This window comes from Bos taurus, chromosome 2, assembly GCF_002263795.3.
Source record: "Bos taurus isolate L1 Dominette 01449 registration number 42190680 breed Hereford chromosome 2, ARS-UCD2.0, whole genome shotgun sequence".
Lineage (NCBI taxonomy): Eukaryota > Metazoa > Chordata > Mammalia > Artiodactyla > Bovidae > Bos > Bos taurus.
This window is the reverse complement of record NC_037329.1, coordinates 103,775,294-103,793,201: the sequence shown is the minus strand read 5'-3', so window position 1 is coordinate 103,793,201 and position 17,908 is coordinate 103,775,294. Positions and strand designations below refer to the sequence as shown.

The 17,908-nt window shown below is 40.4% G+C and overlaps 1 long non-coding RNA gene across 1 annotated transcript in view; it reads left to right on the top strand.

Moving 5' to 3' along the window:
- Nucleotides 1-9,772: 9,772 nt before the first annotated feature.
- The window catches only part of LOC132343292 (uncharacterized), a 50,145-nt gene continuing 42,009 nt past the window's right edge, over nucleotides 9,773-17,908 (top strand). The window contains exons 1-2 of the long non-coding RNA XR_009492031.1: nucleotides 9,773-11,085; nucleotides 13,399-13,470. This is a non-coding gene — a long non-coding RNA (uncharacterized lncRNA). The remainder of the gene's footprint in view (nucleotides 11,086-13,398; nucleotides 13,471-17,908) is intronic.

The window sequence follows — 17,908 nt, the reverse complement described above, 5'->3', positions numbered from 1 at the left end:
TTGAGTCACTGAAACAACCTCCACATGGCATCCCAGATTCGATTTCCTTCCTCCTCTAATCCATCCTGGGCACCATTGTTAAGCTTATCTTTCTAAAACACCAGCTTCATGCCAATTCCCTTCTGAGAAATCTGCGGTACTTGGAAACCTCTAATGTCTCTAATACGAAAATACACCTCCATCCCATTTTGGCTTTTGAAGTCCTATCCAACTGATTTCCACTGTTTTTCTGATCAGATGCTGCTGCTGCTGCTAAGTCGCGTCAGTCGTGTCCGACTCTGTGTGACCCCATAGATGGCAGCCCACCAGGCTCCCCTGCCCCTGGGATTCTCCAGGGAAGAATACTGGAGTGGGTTGCCATTTCCTTCTCCAGTGCATGAAAGTGAAAAGTGAAAAGTGAAAGTGAAGTTTCTCAGTCATGTTAAACTCTTAGCGACCCCGTGGACTGTAGCCTACCAGGCTCCTCTGTCCATGGGATTCTCCAGGCAAGAGTACTGGAGTGGGGTGCCATTGCCTTCTCCACTGATCAGATGCACTTGGGATCAAATACAGCTTGGCTATTTACTGGCTATGAGACCTTAGGGAAGTATCTTACTCTCCTTAAGTCAGTTTCCTGATCTGTAAAATGACCACAGGAATAATGCCTATCTTTCAGGGTTGTTGGGAGAATTGGAAAAATTAGCTAACACCAGATTCATTCATTCAGCCTTTATATTCTTATGCTGCCATTCCTCATTCCTTCCCATGAGCCCTTCTCTCCAGGAAGTCCATTCTCTCTGTCGACGTCTAAATGTGCCATGCTCATTCATGCTCTAGACTTTGTGGGACTCATGTGTTCTCTTCTAAGAAATCTCTATCTTTCCTTCCCTTCCTTTCCTTTCCTCTTTTATTTTTCCAAATTCTATTCTCTCAGAGTCCAGCTCAGGATTCACTCTCCCCTGGGAGATCTCCAAACACTGCACCTGGTCTTTGTCCTCTAGACTTCCCAAGTGAAGTGAACAGACAATAAGCCATGAATCACTTAGCCCAATGTCTCCCCAAATGTTCCTGGTGGAAGGTGATGCACATAAAACCGGCCCCATGATCAAGCTACACAGGAAGTCCTACAGACTCCCTGTCTTACAGCTTCATAATTCATATGTGCCCAGTCAAGCTTCTGAAAGGTGCTACAAAAAATTATTTAACTTTGCTCAGTGTTGCAGTTCTCAAATCTATTTGGCTGTGGAACTGGTTTTTCATATAAAAACTGTTAAATCAAGGAGTGTGTGTTGTTAGGAGCACACGGTGAGAAACTGACTTAATGGTCTCGTGATTTTTCTCTCTTTGGGATATTATTTTCCTGGAAGCGGATGATTCCCTCTTTTATTTTTATGTTTCCATCAGCATTTAGCCCTGTGATGTGCATCGTCTAGGTGCTCAATAAATATTTGTTAAGTGGAATAAAGTTTGAAATGTGGAGAAGGAGAATTTGAACATATGGTTCTTATTTTTAGGGGTTCTGGTCAAAGTATGGTAAAAATTAATATGAAAAGTGGTGCCTTAAATAAGATTTGGGAGCCTGTGGGTTTCAATTATGCATGTTATCCTTTTGTTCTATTTATTTAGAGGTGAGAGATTTGGTTAGATGGTAACTCTATGTTCCCATTTTGTTTTTCTTTTTAAATGGATTTGAAGTAAGCTATTTAAATAACTTCAAAAGTTTGTTAGGATAGAGCCCCAGCTCTGGGGGCCAGTTTGCATGTATGTTTTCCAGATATGCACACACAGTATCTGTGTAGCATGCCCATCATTTAAGCTGAATTTCTTTTTCAAAGAATCTGAATATCATTTTGATTTAAAACCCATATTTTGGGGCAAAAGTCTGGAAATAATGGGACCAAAGTATACAGTGCTATAATAATTACAACCTTATAGTAGCATTTTCCCTGGATAGTCTAAATAAAGTTTCATTTATTGGAATAACTTTTTAACTGTACCCTTAATTCACCACAGATATTTGAGCTTTAAGTTTTGCTTGATTCTTATATTTGAGATAGAACTCAGATACTTAGTGTATATGCTTACAGGCATATGTTGTTTTATAGGAGAGACTCTTACATTGCAAACTCTGGGGAATATGAAGTTGAAGATGACCTTGGAAGGAAAAAATTGAAAGATGTATTATTGCCCATCAAATGTCTGGATTTCTCAAAGGAGTAGATCTGCTGAAAGGAGTGTCTGTGTTTCTTCCTTAAATGGGTTGGCTGGGGCACTGAAGGCCTTTGGTTTTGTATTCCTTGGTGATGTCTTTTAAAGAGGAAGTGAAGCTCCTGGTGAAGCAAAGGCCAGACATTGGTAGCGTTGAGGTTCACGACATGTTCAGCCTGCGGACTCCTGGATGACCTTGCATTAGTCATACCTCTCTGGGCCAGTCTCTCCTCCCATACCCTGTGGGAGGGTGGTGCCCCCTCTGAGGTTCGTGTTTGGATGAGTTATCAACCGCAGTGAAGCACCCTCTTGAATCAGTCCTTTGGATCCTGGAGCAAAATAAGAAAAGTGTTCTTCATTCTCATGTTTTTCCATCCATCTTGCTTGTCTGGGTGTGGTGCTTTCATTTCCTCCGATGAGGAGCAGGGGTTCTGTCACTCTTGTTCAGTATTTAAAAATAAAAGCATTGAAGGCTAAGCCTTCAAGCATATACACTTTTAAAGAGCATTTCCATACTTGTGGGGTTTAATGTATAACAGCAGGCATTGATCTTTTAAGACCCCTTTCATTTTCACTCTCGTGGAGTACGATAGTGTTTGTGACTTTGTTGAACTGTGACTGCATTGTTTTATGCATTGCACTGAATCACAAAATTGTTGTTTGACCATGTTTGACTGACAAAACATCACTTTCCTATGAGTCAAGCTACCGTAAGTAAAAGAGTAAAATCTACCCTGGTCGTCTTTCCCTTCAATGCAACTTTCTTTTCTTGCTGGTACAGATTGTCTGAACCTCCATAAATCAAGAGGGAGGGGGACTCAATCCCAGAGTTGTTGACTGGGTTGTCATAGCTGGCTGGGCTCTGGAGTGAGGATGGCCAGTGTTGGGCACAATTAATTCATCCATAGAAGGAAGAAGACATTGAGCAAAATATCTCAATGAAGTAATGGATTTAGATGCTGTCAGGAACATCTAAACAGCATAGCACTTGCTTCTACGTCAAACGTGACATTTGGCATCGAGGGTAAGTTTACAGAGCCAAAGCTAAACGCAGGTCAGAATCTGACACTGTGTTAAACCATTCTGATGTGTAGCGTGTGGCTTATGTTTTTTGATAAGGCCAGCTGCAGTTGATTCGTTAAGCAGTAGGAGAATGCAAGTATAAGAGAAACACATCCTTATGGAAAAAAGACGCAAGTAGAATTATTTTGCTGAGTGGGAAGATGGAGATGGAGGTTGGAGAATGGGGTTAGGAAAGAAAGTAAAAAGTTGAAGAGAGGAGTGGGGATACTGACCAAGGTGCTTAGCACCATAAAATGTCAGTGTTTTCTTGGATAATGCTAGTGGCTGTGCATGAGGTAAGAGTGACTAGAGAAACTTGTATCCTTTCTGCAAACAAACAAACAAACAAACCCAAAAAACTCTAAGTTCAGAGAAGACTCTAGTCAGACCCCTGACTTATCAGAAGTGAGAAGTGGGGTTACATTGATCAAAAAGTATTTTATGGTGCAAAGTACCCACCTCTAAATCCAAGTCACAGCTTTTATACAATCTTACATAAAAATCAACCTCATAAAGCATATATCTACACATATTTACATTTCCTTTCATTAGGATTCAATCTTTCTTAATCTTCAGCATTAAAAATTTTTTTTTAATTTTTTATTGGTGTATAATTAATTAATAGTGTTGTGTTAGTTTCAGGTATACAGCAAAGTGATTCAGTTATACATGTACATGTATCAATTCTTTTCCTCAATCTGTTTTTAGTATTGATTGTAAACAGGATATTTTAATAAACAGTTATAGTGGGAAAAAAATAGGTACAGCCCCATTTCTAGCCTGTACTTTGCTGCAATTTATTTTATAAACCTAGTATTATCTGCTTTGAATGTTTTATTCCTGCCAGTGCTCTTTATGGAGGAATAGTGTTGCTAGAAAGCACCTGGCACATACTGGTTGTGCAAGGAAGGTGTGAATATTGTGAACAAACAATTGACTTATAATGCTGAGCTGGATCTGCTGTTTTGCACCTGGAAGTCAAGCTGAGATATACTTAGTGAGCTTGTGAATGCTGAGTGCTGGGGAGTCCTGAATTCCTGTGAGGTCACTGTGAGGTTTGCTTTCACTGGCTTTTATCTCTCCTGCAGGAACAAGTGTATGACAGATTCCACAGTTATTTGAGGTTATACAAATCATGGGGTAAAAAACAAAGAGAATTTTGACCAAAATGCTCAAATATAGTATCTGTGATGATGTGTCATGTTTAAGATCTACATGAGAAATGTAGATTTTCAAAGACATAAGATAAAAAGATAAGATTTTTAAAAAAATATACTAGAAGTATACAGGAACAAGTCTCAGTCAACATACCCCTAAGTGGACTAGGAAGCTTTCTGATCCCTTAAACATACTGAATATATTGTGCAAATGGTTTGGGAATGTAGGCTTGCTGGGAGAGATTAATTTAAAAAAAGCAAAAAAGATAAGAAATAGAACATGCTTGCGTCATTTTTATCCCTGGAGGAAGAGGGTGTTTGCTTACCCACTGAAGAAAGTGTTGATGAAGTGCAATCTTTAGTCCAGACCATTTTGAAAATGACTGGTCAACTTTATACCAGATCCAGACAGAGTTCTTTCTCCTCCAAAAACTCATAATTGATTTGGGAGACAAGGCATACAGATGAATAGAAGGCAGTCCAGGGTAAACACCCATGGTTTGGGCAGAGAGTCATTGTGGCAGGATTAGTTGAGTGTTGAGAGAGTCAAGGTTTTCTAATTAAAAGTTTCCATGAGAAAAAAAAAAAGGAGACTCTTAGAATCATTGTGCTCACTATGCTTTTTTCTTTCCAAGGAATAGGCCTAAGTGGTTAGAGGATACACATGTAAATAAGAAATCTTAGCCATATGGCCTCTTAAATGCATGAGAAATGGAATTACTAGGCTCTGAGGGAAGACCAGAAACCATAGTAACAGCCAAATCTCATGATGATGAAGAAACTCAAAGAATCGCCATTTTTCTGTCCAGCCACGTGGGATGATTCATGGATTATGGTTTGTCATTAATATAACTCAGCTTTGTTGTGTTTACCTTTCTGATTCCTCAGCTGAACACCTATTTCCATCTTCAGTTCACAGAGGCTATGAATCATTTTAGACATTGGCTGATCTTGGTGAAGTATCTATCATAGCCCAGCAAGTTGCCGTCAAGTGGGAAGATTTACAAATTATAGACATGGAAATTTGTACATCAGCCACTGTTAAGGACACTTCCTTCTTTAGGGGGCTATTGTAGGGACCCCTTTAGCAGAACTTGAAGTCATGGCACTGACTGCCCAAGTCAGGTAGTGTCCACAGACCCCCTTTGGCAAGTACCCTTATGGGCCCCTTGCCTTGACTTTGAAAACTCAGATGCCATTTAATTTAATTTCAGGCATAATATCTATGTTGTACCTCTGCCTGCCAGTGCAGGAGATGTAGGAGATGTAGGTTCAATTTCTGGGTCCCCTAGAGGAGGAAATGGCAACCCACTCCAGTGTTCTTGCCTAGAGAATTCCATGGACAGAGGAGCCTGGAGAGCTACAGTCCATGCAGTCACAAAGAGTTGGACACAACTGAGCACACACACATTAGTCAGGGAATCAACCAATTAATTCTGTTTTATTTTTTATATTTGGCTTGTATTTTTTGTATAATGAACATGAATATAATGCAAATACACACACATACACACATATATCGGAGAAAGTGATGGCACCCCACTCCAGTACTCTTGCCTGGAATATCCCATGGACTGAGGAGCCTGGTAGGCTGCAGTCCATGGGTTTGCGAACAGTTGGACACGACAGAGCGACTTCACTTTCACTTTTCACTTTCATGCATTGGAGAAGGAAATGGCAACCCACTCCAGTGTTCTTGCCTGGAGAATCCCAGGGATGGGGGGGGCCTGGTGGGCTGCCGTCTATGGGGTCGCACAGAGTTGGACACGACTGAAGCGACTTAGCAGCAGCAGCAGTAGCATACACATATATGTGCATGATGAAAGTGAAAGAGGAGAGTGAAAAAGTTGGCTTAAAGCTCAGCATTCAGAAAATGAAGATCATGGCATCTGGTCCCATCACTTCGTGGGAAATAGATGGGGAAACAGTAGAAACAGTGTCAGACTTTATTTTTTGGAGCTCCAAAATCACTGTAGATGGTGATTGCAGCCATGGAATTAAAAGACGCTTACTCCTTGGAAGAAAAGTTATGACCAACCTAGATAGCATATTGAAAAGCAGAGACATTACTCTGCCAACAAAGGTCCGTCTAGTCAAGGCTATGGTTTTTCCAGTGGTCATGTATGGATGTGAGAGTTGGACTGTGAAGAAAGCTGAGCGCCAAAGAATTGATGCTTTTGAACTGTGGTGTTGGAGAAGACTCTTGAGAGTCGTTTGGACTGCAAGGAGATCCAACCAGTCCATTCTGAAGGAGATCAGTCCTGGGTGTTCTTTGGAAGGAATGATGCTAAAGCCGAAACTCCAGTACTTTGGCCACCTCATGCGAAGAGTTGACTCATTGGAAAAAACTCTGATGCTGGGAGGGATTGGGGGCATTAGGAGAAGGGGATGACAGAGGATGAGATGTCTGGATGGCATCACCGACTCGATGGACGTGAGTTTGAGTGAACTCTGGGAGATGGTGATGGACAGGGAGGCCTGGCGTGCTGCGATTCATGGAGTCGCAAAGAGTCGGACATGACTGAGCGATTGAACTCAATGCTGCCTTTTACAAGATCATTAAAATTTATTATAAAGAAAGGATTAGTTTGATTGAAATGCTAATCCATTAAAACTATCTGGCATTTTTTTGAAGGAAACAGTACAAAAGAGGAAGCCTACTACTGTCTCCTTCCAAGATAGATCATTAGAAAATTAATATGAAAAATTCCTTCAGGTGCCAGAAAGGCCTTGGAGAGAAATAAGCATCATAATGCTACTAGTGGAGTTGTGGTTCTTAAAAATGACCCTGGCCTCTCAAAACCATCTTGCCCACCTGGACGGAGTCTGAAAAAGTCCTCAACGGCCATTTTGAAGTTTGAGGAGGAGGCAGAGGCTGCTCAGCATCTCTTGTACAGAAATCCAGGAGACAGATGTGACCTTCTCCTGGAAAGAAAGAATGAGAAGACCTTTCTACAAAGATAGCTGCACAGTAAAAGATGTCCAACTCACTTTTAATAAGTGATAGTGATCCTGAGAGTAAAAGGAGGTGGTGGATGTAACGCCTTGTTTTTGATGGATCAGCATAATCTGCTCGGTAAATCTCCTTCCTTTAAGGCTTTAATTTATTGTCAACATTTTCTTCCCAACTCCTCTCAAATTGCTCCCTCACACTTTGGTAACCTTGTGTTTTTAACTTCTCTCTTGTCTTTGCCTCTTGCTAAATTTCCTTATATAGAGTTGTAATAACTTTAGATGATTCTAAGACTAAGGCATTTTAAGAATTGAAGTATGTTTCCTGTCTCCTCAACTCTTTCTCCACTCTCATGTCCTTTGCAATTGTTTCCCCATTATATTATCTCATTTGAAGTGGGCTAGGTTCATGATACTATGGATTTTCGATAGCAAAAATAATTAGTAAGTTATTATAATGAAGTAATGATTTTTACTTTCAGTCAGTCTGCTTCTTTTTCTCATCCATTCTCTTTGCTTTGCATTTTTCCTTCAAAGTGTTTTCAGTCATGACTTTGTTCTATCATCATGTAAGTTATCTTGTTTTATTTTCACATTTATCACTTACAGAGGTAATAACATGCTTGGAGAATCTGAGTTATGTGTTGTGTGCTTTGTCTATGGTTTTTCATCTACTTTTCACAACAATTGAATGAGGTAGCAGTTCTTATTCCTGTTTCACAGGTGAGGGAAATGAATTCGAGAAGGTTTAGAAGCTTTCCTAATGTCACAACACTGATAAGTGATGAAGCCTAGATACAAAACTCAAAACCTATGATTTAATTACTGTGTCCTACCTCTCCATGTAACTACTACTTACGGGGTCTTTCCTACCTACCGGGTAATTTTAGGTGCATTCTCTTGGAAGTTATCCAACAACTCTATGAAGAGTTAAATAGCTACACAACCTACTATTAATAGCTGTGTGACTGCTAGTTAATGAACCTGAGCTTTATCTCGTCTGTGACATGATAATAACACTTGTTCCATCTTTGTTCCACAGTTAATATGAATGTTTCATGAGAGTATGAATATGAGAATAGTTTCTAAACCAGGAAGAATGATGTAGTGGTACACAGTGTAAGCATGGGAATGTTATTTACTGTGTTAATGGGGCGATTTTCTAAATAAGAAATCTTAGGAACAGAGAGGTAGATGTAAAGTTAGCCACAAATGTGCACCATGTGTAGGGAACTGTCCTTGGCACTTGCTGGAATGCTCTACTCAAGTTTCTTGGTCCATGTCGGGCAGATCTGGAATTAGAGTTGGGTGGGTTCCCAGATGGCCCTAGTGGTAAAAAGAATCTGCCTGCCAGTGTAGGAGACATAAGCGATACGGATTCGACCCATTGGTCTGGAAGATCCCTTGGAGGAGGAAATGGCAACCCACTCCAGTATTCTTGCCTGGAGAAGCCTCTTAGACAGAGGAGCATGGTGGACTATGGTCCATAGGGTCACAAAGAGTCGGACACGACTGAAGGACTTAGCACGTGTTGCCTCTAGATGAAAAGAAGAGTGATTTCTAAGAGGTTCTCATTTCATAGCTGAAGGACTGGTTATAGTCAGAGTTGCTGCTGAATTTACGAGTGGAATTTCATGCTGACTTTCCCTGCTGGAGTTTTGTACTGGCCTCATTGCCCTAATCCTGCATTACAATATGCTTTTCCAGTGTAATTGATGATGTCCAGATTTCTTTGGCTCTTTGACAAATGCCTTGCTATACAATGCTCTGTCCGGAGCTTTTTATTATTTATTCATTGATTTACTTTTTAAACAAATGGAAATGAAAGCAAGATGCTTGGTTTGAAAGCATCCATGGTTTAACCGTGCTGGTTCTTCAGGTGCTCCAGTGCCGCATGTTTTTTTGAGAACTCACTGAAAGTAAGGCTCAGACCACTGGCTGAATATTTTAAGCTGTTGGTAGGTACTCTATGGGGAGGTAAGCAGTCTTCTGCCCTTTCTCCCAGATAATGAGACAGGATGCCCAGGGCAGAGTCAGGGACAAAAAGTCACTGATTCATTTTCCCTCTCCTGCCACTTGCTCTTACTGTGTCCTCAGATAGGGAAGATCATTATACTGTGTCAGACTGGATGATATTTGAAAGAACGTGGGTGTAGTTTCCAAGTAAGGATATATTTTAGATAATGAGGAACAGACTTGTACCAGGGAAATCAAGGTTTCTGTATGGTCTCTGAGGCTCCTGCGGTACAAACTCAAAGCCAAGCTAATCACAGCCAGTTTTTAAAAGAGATCCTCCGGTAACAATCTGAGAGAATAGATATATTATTTGGGCAAAAAACAACAACTACTAAAAAATGATGTTTAGAATAGAGATGAATACTTTCATGTGTTAAGGCAAAGCTGTTAACCAACAACATGAATGCAAATTCCTATTATTAAGGAGTTCTATTGCCGAATTGGAGAAGACAGTGGCACCCCACTCCAGTACTCTTGCCTGGAAAAATCCATGGACAGAGGAACCTGGTAGGCTGCAGTCCATGGGGTCGCTAGGAGTCAGACACGACTGAGCGACTTCACTTTGACTTTTCACTTTCATGCATTGGAGGAGGAAATGGCAACCCACTCCAGTGTTCTTGCCTGGAAAATCCCATGGACAGAGGAGCCTGGTGGGCTGCCGTCTATGGGGTCGCACAGAGTTGGACACGACTGAAGCGACTTAGCAGCAACAGCAGCATTGCCGAATTATAAGAAAATTCATCACTTCCCTAGGGACACAATTATCACTTATTTTATTTATATTCAGTTCATTTCAGTCACTCAGTCATGTCCGACTGAGACCCCATGGGACTGCAGCACACCAGGCTTCCCTGTCCATCACCAGCTCCCAAAGTTTGCTCAAACTCATGTCCATCGAGTTGGTGATGCCATCCAACCATCTCATCCTGAAATAATCATATTTAAGATTCTTTGGCAGGTGTTGTGTGAGTTTGTGTGTGTGTGTGTGTGTGTGAGATATGGTTTAATTTATTCATTCACCTCAAATTATAGAGAAGTTTGTAGCTTACATGGCTTCAATCAGTCCTGACTTGTTTTTCATGTCTTAATTGATTTGAATGGATAAGAGATGGCAATAATAATAACAGTAATGATAATAATAATAATACTATCTGTATAGTGCATAGTTCATTCACAAAATGTATCCCTTTTAATCTTTAAAACTCTCAAGAGAGGATTTTTAACCTGTGAGTCAGGTAGAGCAGACATTATTATTGTTCCTTCTTATGGCAAGTGAGCTATGTACCACTATAAATTGTTAAGGAGAATTACATATTTTTCTTATCATAGTCCTATTAAAAAACTTAAATATTTTAAAATTAATATGATTATTTAGATTTTATTTCCAGAATATAACAGGTTTCCGGTAAAACACTAATTGGCAACAATTATTGTTCCAGGAAGTTACATAACACTTCAGTAGGCTATGTAAAAAGCCTGACACATGGTCTCGGATCAGCTGCCTTCTCTTCCTTACCTGGACATGGCTGCGTTGTTAGTACTCCGCACTGTGCTATGTCGCCTGGAAGATACAAATGTGTTTAGGTCATGCTATGTGCCCTCCTGTTGTCTGTGATCTAACTGGAGAGAAAGACCATGGCCATCGCTGAACTGCAAATTGTGGCCAGGACTGCCTGGGTCATGCATTCCCCACCTTGGAGTCATAGGGAAGGTAAGACCATCCAAAGCACATACACGGAGAAGGATAGGGGTAGTTCTCCAAAGTAAAGTCAAACTATCATTTCTGGATAAAAGATGAACAGATTAAGGGCAAAAGATGGCCAGGTCAGGTACTTCTTCTGATGTCCATAAAGTGATGAAGTCCTCGGTTTCCCCCCTGACCAATTTCCTCTTACTCTCAATTCTCCTCTCTCCAGGTACAATCCTGGCATCTCTAGTTGCAAAATGAAATATGTTTTCCTCTCTATAAACATGGTTATTATACATGCTGGTTAAGCATAGTTAATATGGTACTATCTGTAGTATATATTTCAAATACATTAACTTTAAAGAGCTTTTCGTGGGCAGTTTTGAGGATTTAACCATCATTTATAATACAGCATCTATGGCAAAATGTATGCTATGGAACCAAACACTCAAATCAACAGACAAATTCTTGGAACATGAACTGGGGTTGTATGAATATGACTGAGTGAGAAATTGTGCAACAGAACTTGGAAGGACTGAAAACTTTCAGAGACAGGAGTCCATAGGAGCTCTGTGAGTCTGGGGAGAAGGCAGAAGGCATCCTGATCCTACTAACAATCCATCAGAATCCTGATGGCATCAACACCTGACTTGTGTTCCCCCTGTATTAACCTATGGATGCAAGAGTGACCTGGGTCTCATGTCTCAGAGGCACTGATCTGGGGCAACTAGATGGGACCCTTTTCTTTTCTCATTATCCCAGTTATGTCCCTCTTGAAACTACATCCTTGTTCGAAAACAAGAGGAAGAATGTATTTTGACTGACTAATTTTTCTATCTGTTTAAAACATTTTAAACACAAAAATACAAGAAAGTGAAACATGTTTTATATGCAGTATAAAAGTAAAAGTCTCATCATTCCCCTCAACAGAGGTATCCAGTACTTGATATATTCAAGGGTCCGTTTTGTAAAATGAATTTCCTAATATGTAAATGAATTCAGTTCAGTTCAGTTCACTTGCTCAGTCGTATCCGACTCTTTGCGACCCCATGAATTGCAGCACGAATTACATCTCCTAATTTTATCAAAATTAGACAATTTGGGGAGGAAAATTGTCTATATGCTTCAAGCCCTTTTCTCTTGTAACCTAGTGTTTTATTACAGTTTCAAAGTGTGTGGTTGTGGATGTTGCAGACGGGGAGGGGAGGATGGAATTTAAAGACGAGTTTGATAAGTGTAGTTTTAAGCTTGGTGGAACTTACTGATTAGGATGACACACTCTGGTTTCCATGGAGAGAAGGCACAGATGCTCTGCCTTTGGGACCCTTCCAGACCTCATGTTAAGTGTCTCTTCATCTAGCCAGTCCAGATTTATAGCCTGTATAATAAAACTGTAGTTGTAAGTATAGCACTTTCCTGAGTTCTGTTAGTCATTCTAGCAAATGATCAAACCTGAGTGGAGATCTTGGGAACTCCCAGGATTTGAGCCAGCTGGTCAGGCTTGTGGTGTCCTGGGGATCCCTGCACTTGTGACTGGCATCTTCACTGAAGGTAGTCTTGTTGGGGACTGTGTCCTTAATTCTGTAGAATCTAGTGCTAACTACGGTGGTTAGCATCAGAATAGAAACACAGTACAAAACCATTACTTAACCAAAGGATATGTAAGATTAGCCACAACGTAGTGGTGGTGCTGTGCTCAGTCGTGTCTGACTTTTTGCCACACCCCTGGACTGTAGCCCTCCAGGCTCCTCTGCCCATGGGATTTCCCAGGCAAGAATATGGAGTGCCACAATGTAGAATGCAACACAATTCAGAGTAGCCAGGGCCAGATCAGAGCAGTTACCTTGCATGAGATCATCAACATCATTCCCTGGTGATTGAGAGGAAAGCTGTGTGACCAGAGACCCTGAGCAACATGATGTCTGGATGTTACACTGAGACAGAGGAGGAGGAAGGAAGACTGCTTGAGAAAAATGAAATGGTCTAATAGCGTGTTCAAACTTTGGACTAATTACAAATGCATTTGCTTTAGATTGCAAGAGACTGAGGTTTTAATAATTTCTTAAAACATTCTTTTTATTAACAGATTTATTCCACTGAATCAGCAGGACTAGGGGGTTGAAGGCAATAGGAGATCACTATAGACATTAATGAAAACTACGTTTTCTCCACCTGCCCCAACTCCCTCCCCTGTGAAACATTTATATTGCTGTGCATAAAATTTGACTCTACTATGAATATATAGCTTATTTTATCGCCTCTCACTCTTATCCTGGAGTTTTGCTTTTGGTTCAGAAGTATCTTGCCATACTGACAAACTCACATTTTCCTTTCCAGTTGTCGACTTGCATATCAAGTGGGTCGGAACAGAAGCAGTTAGTTTCCGTAAGGCAGAAGGACTGTATTCCGGTGAGTCATGAGTTTCCATGGGTGTTGGTCTGAGCTGTTTTGGGCCTCTGGTCCAGTGCTTGGTTATTGTGGGATTGTCTGTGGCTTTCAAGATTCATTGAATCCCTTACTGCTTATATTAAATGCTGGGAAGGAAATGATGGATCAAACATTGGTTGAGGTTTTTTAACAGTTTGTTTTTTCTGGTGGAGTTTTAAATCTAGTAGGAAAATAGATAGGCAAATAAGTAATTTTGACAGAATTTTTAATTATTTTCTTATCGATATTTTTATTGACATATAGTTGATTTATAATGTGTTAATTTCTGCTGTCCAGTAAAGTGATTCAGTTATATATATGGGCTTCCCTGGTAGCTCAATGCTAAAGAATCCATCTGCCAATGCAGGAGATGTGGGTTCGATTCCTGAGTTGGGAACATCCCCTGGAGGACAGTATGGCAACCCATTCCAGTATCCTGGCCTGGAGAATCCCATGGACAGAGGAGCCTGGCGGGCTATAGTCCAGGGGGCTGCAAAGAGTCAGACACTACTGAAGTGACTGAGTATGCATGCAATGCATGCATTTTTTATATATATATATATATATATCCTTTTTAAAATATTCTTTTCCATTATGGTTTATCACAGGATACTGAATATAGTTCTCTGTGCTATACAATAGGACCTACCTTGTTATTTATCCATTCTATACAGAAAAAACTTGTATCTGCTAAATCCCAACCTTCTGCTCCATCTTTCCTCCAACCCCCTACCCTTTGGCAACTACCAGTCTGTTCTCTACTTCTGTGATTCTGTTTCCGTCTCATAGGTAGGTTCCTTTGCATCATATTTTAGATCCACATATAATTAATATCATACAGTATTTGTCTTTCTCTTTCTGACTTACTTTAGTTAGTATAATAATCTCTAGTTGCACTGACAGAATTTTTAAATTTCTGTAATAAGAAAGTAAGAAAGAGATCTCGGAGTCAGTCATCCTGTGCTCTCTAGGGCCCCTTCTGTTTCTGAATAGGTCCTGAAAATGCCTGATGCTGGTACAAGCGTAGATGAGGAGAGCACAGGCTGAAATGTCTGCAGAGGCAGTCAAAAGAAATAAATGACATGGCTGGTGATGATCGGGGAAAATTGGGCAAATGATATCAGTCCTGCCAGATTTTTCAATTTTTTCAACAGAAACTAGAAATCTGTTATTAAAAAAGAAAAAATGTAAATAGTGCCAAAATTTAAATGTTGACAAAAATCCCCCCATAAACATACAAATACAAAATCACTACGCAGAAAAATTATACACGGAGCCGGTCATATTTGGACAACAGATCCCCGTGTGCAACTGCTGGTATAAATGGGGTAGTTCAGTGCAAATCCACGAGAGGAACCATGAGAACACCTCGCTGTTTTTAAAGGCTATCTCTGAGAATTACTGAGCAGGACTTTTCTTCTTTTTATTTTCTAGCTTAAAAAACTGTCCTTTGGTAATAATTGTTGGTTAACATTCCCTCGGGCTTCTCTTGTGGCTCACATGGTAAAGAATCTGCCTGCCACCAGAGGTGACACAAGAGACGCAGGTTCGATCCCTGGGTCAGCAAGATCCCTTGGAGAAGGAAATGGCAACCCACTCCAGTATTCTTGAGTAGAGAATTCCATGGAAAGAGGAACCTGACAGACTAGTCCATGGGGTCACAAAGGGTCAGATACAACTGAGCAACTAGCACACACACACACACACACACACACTCCCTCAGCAAGAACCTCACTTGCCCCTCCTCTGCTTTTCTCAGACTTCTCTCTCTGTGGACTCTTTCCCTTCTTCCTTCTCTCTGATTAAACCATCTTCCTTCTCTCCCTCATCTTTGCATCACTCAATGTAATTTATCTTCTCTAAACATTTCTTAAATTGGATGGGAATCCAAAATTTTATACAGAATTCACATCTCCCCACTATTTTCTCTGTATCTTTTCTTTTAATTAAACCAGAGGGATTGGATCCTAAAGAAATTTGAGGTTCTTTGTCCTAATCATGGCATCCGGTCCCATCACTTCATGGGAAATAGATGGGGAAGCAGTGGAAACAGTGTCAGACTTTATTTTTGGGGGCTCCAAAATCACTGCAGATGGTGACTGCAGCCATGAAATTAAAAGATGCTTACTCCTTGGAAGGAAAGTTATGATCAACCTAGATAGCATATTCAAAAGCAGAGACATTACTTTGCCAACAAAGGTCTGTCTAGTCAAGGCTATGGTTTTTCCAGTGGTCATGTATGGATGTGAGAGTTGGACTGTGAAGAAGGCTGAGCGCCGAAGAATTGATGCTTCTCAACTGTGGTGTTGGAGAAGACTCTTGAGATCTTCTCCAACCAGTCCATTCTGAAGATCAGCCCTGGGATTTCTTTAGAGGGAATGATGCTGAAGCTGAAACTCCAGTACTTTGGCCACCTGATGTGAAGAGTTGACTCATTGGAAAAGACTCTGATGCTGGGAGGGATCGGGGGCAGGAGGAGAAGGGGACGACAGAGGATGAGATGGCTAGATGGCATCACTGACTCGATGGACGTGAGTCTGAGTGAACTCTGGGAGTTGGTGATGAACAGGGAGGCCTGGCATGCTGCGATCCATGGGGTCGCGAAGAGTTGGACACAACTGAGCGACTGAACTGAACTGTCCTAATCCTTTCTCTCTGCAGTTTCTTTCCACACCTATGTGTGTCTACTTAAAAAAAATTCAGTCATGTGTATCTTGCCAGTAAACTTGCTGGGAAGTTCCTTCTTTCTTCTTTTCTGTTTTAGTCTTTTGGCCTTTTAAACCATAGGTTTATTTGTCAGTGACAGATGGAATTATTGGTTTTATTATCACTAAATTGTTTGCTCAAAACTCATCTTTTTATTATGTGCATAATAAGATGATGTACCTAGAACTCTCATAAATGATTTTGCTGCTTGTAAGTGTCTAATATTCTTTTCCTATGTCCAGATTAGTGCTTAAATTTACCAATTTTATTTCCATGTGAAGAAGAGAATTCAGAATAGCTGTTAAAAATTGAACCTACTTCACAGCTGCTGTGAACACATCTATGGTGCTTTTTTTACCCTGTTACTTCTTCAGTAGCTTCTGAAAGTTTCCCATGAATTTTACAAGGCAGCTCTGAGAAGGAGGGTAAAATGATGACATCTAAGAGCACAGGGGGTGGTTGAGAGATGTGAAAGCCCAGTAGATTCATCTAAGCCAAGTGACCCGCCCTGTGCCTGCCGAGGACAGACTCGCTCTTCTCCCTCTGTTTTCCCTGAGCTCATCTGGGCTCATCTGAGTGGGCCTTCAGGGATCCTTTGTGTGATTAAATAGCTAAAACAAGGAGGATTTGGCCTGCAGGCCACAGGGGTGGGCCAACTCCCTGTCTGGAAGGTAGTGCTCATTACAAAAATCTCTAAAATGTTTCCTTTCACTTAGATTAAGCTGGGACAGATAATTTTACTTGAAATTGACTCTGGCCATGAAAGTTCCATCAAACTGCAGGGTAAAATTAAATCTCCATATCACAACATTGTCCAGGATAAGGATCTGGTCACACCTAATATTTGACTTATTTTGTACCTGTCAGCTTTTGCTGCTTCGGTTAACCTCTCTAGGAGAGATGTTGGTTTCTCAGAATAGATTGTGTCTTTTTATCAGTAGGGAAATGTGTAGATACAGTAAATGACGGAACTGGGCGTTGGCAGTATCATTGCTTATCATTGATTTCTCTTGTTTCTCCTTCCAAAAAAGAAAAAGAATTGCAACACCAAAAAAAAAAAAAAATTGCAATATATGTTTTCCAAAAGAGACATAGTAAATTATAAGTAAATATGGTGTGAAGAAGATCTCAATACCCACCACACCATGACACATACACGTCACATTCACTAGTTAATTTCTGAGATGAAGCCAAAAATATCACTTCCTCCAACAGGAATTTTTTGTTTCTGTGCTCTGTACTTCTATTGTTCCCCAAATTTCTCCTTTTGTAACATTCATGGCACCTCATTTTAATTACTTCTTTTATTGCCCATATTTCCCAGTAAACTAAAATTTCTAAGGGCAGTCACTAAGTGTGTTTTTTCAGTATGGTATTCTTACCACTCAGGAAAATCGATGTGTGCCTTCAGTAATTATGTATTTGAAAACATGTTTATCAAAGGAATAAATAAATATGCTACATTTGCCAATATATCTCAGATTGTTAATGTTAAATTGTTAGCCCATTTGTAGTACTAAGTATAAATGCTGTTTGATCTATATTTTTTCATACATACACCCACACACAAACTTAGGCTTATGGTACTGTAACTCAGCAAATTTAATATAACATCAATTGTACAACACATTGTTATCTTCTGTAACACTATGAAAGGACAAAAGTCCTGCCAATTATGTGTTTGGAGGCTGATCTTGGTGGATGTCTGTGGCCA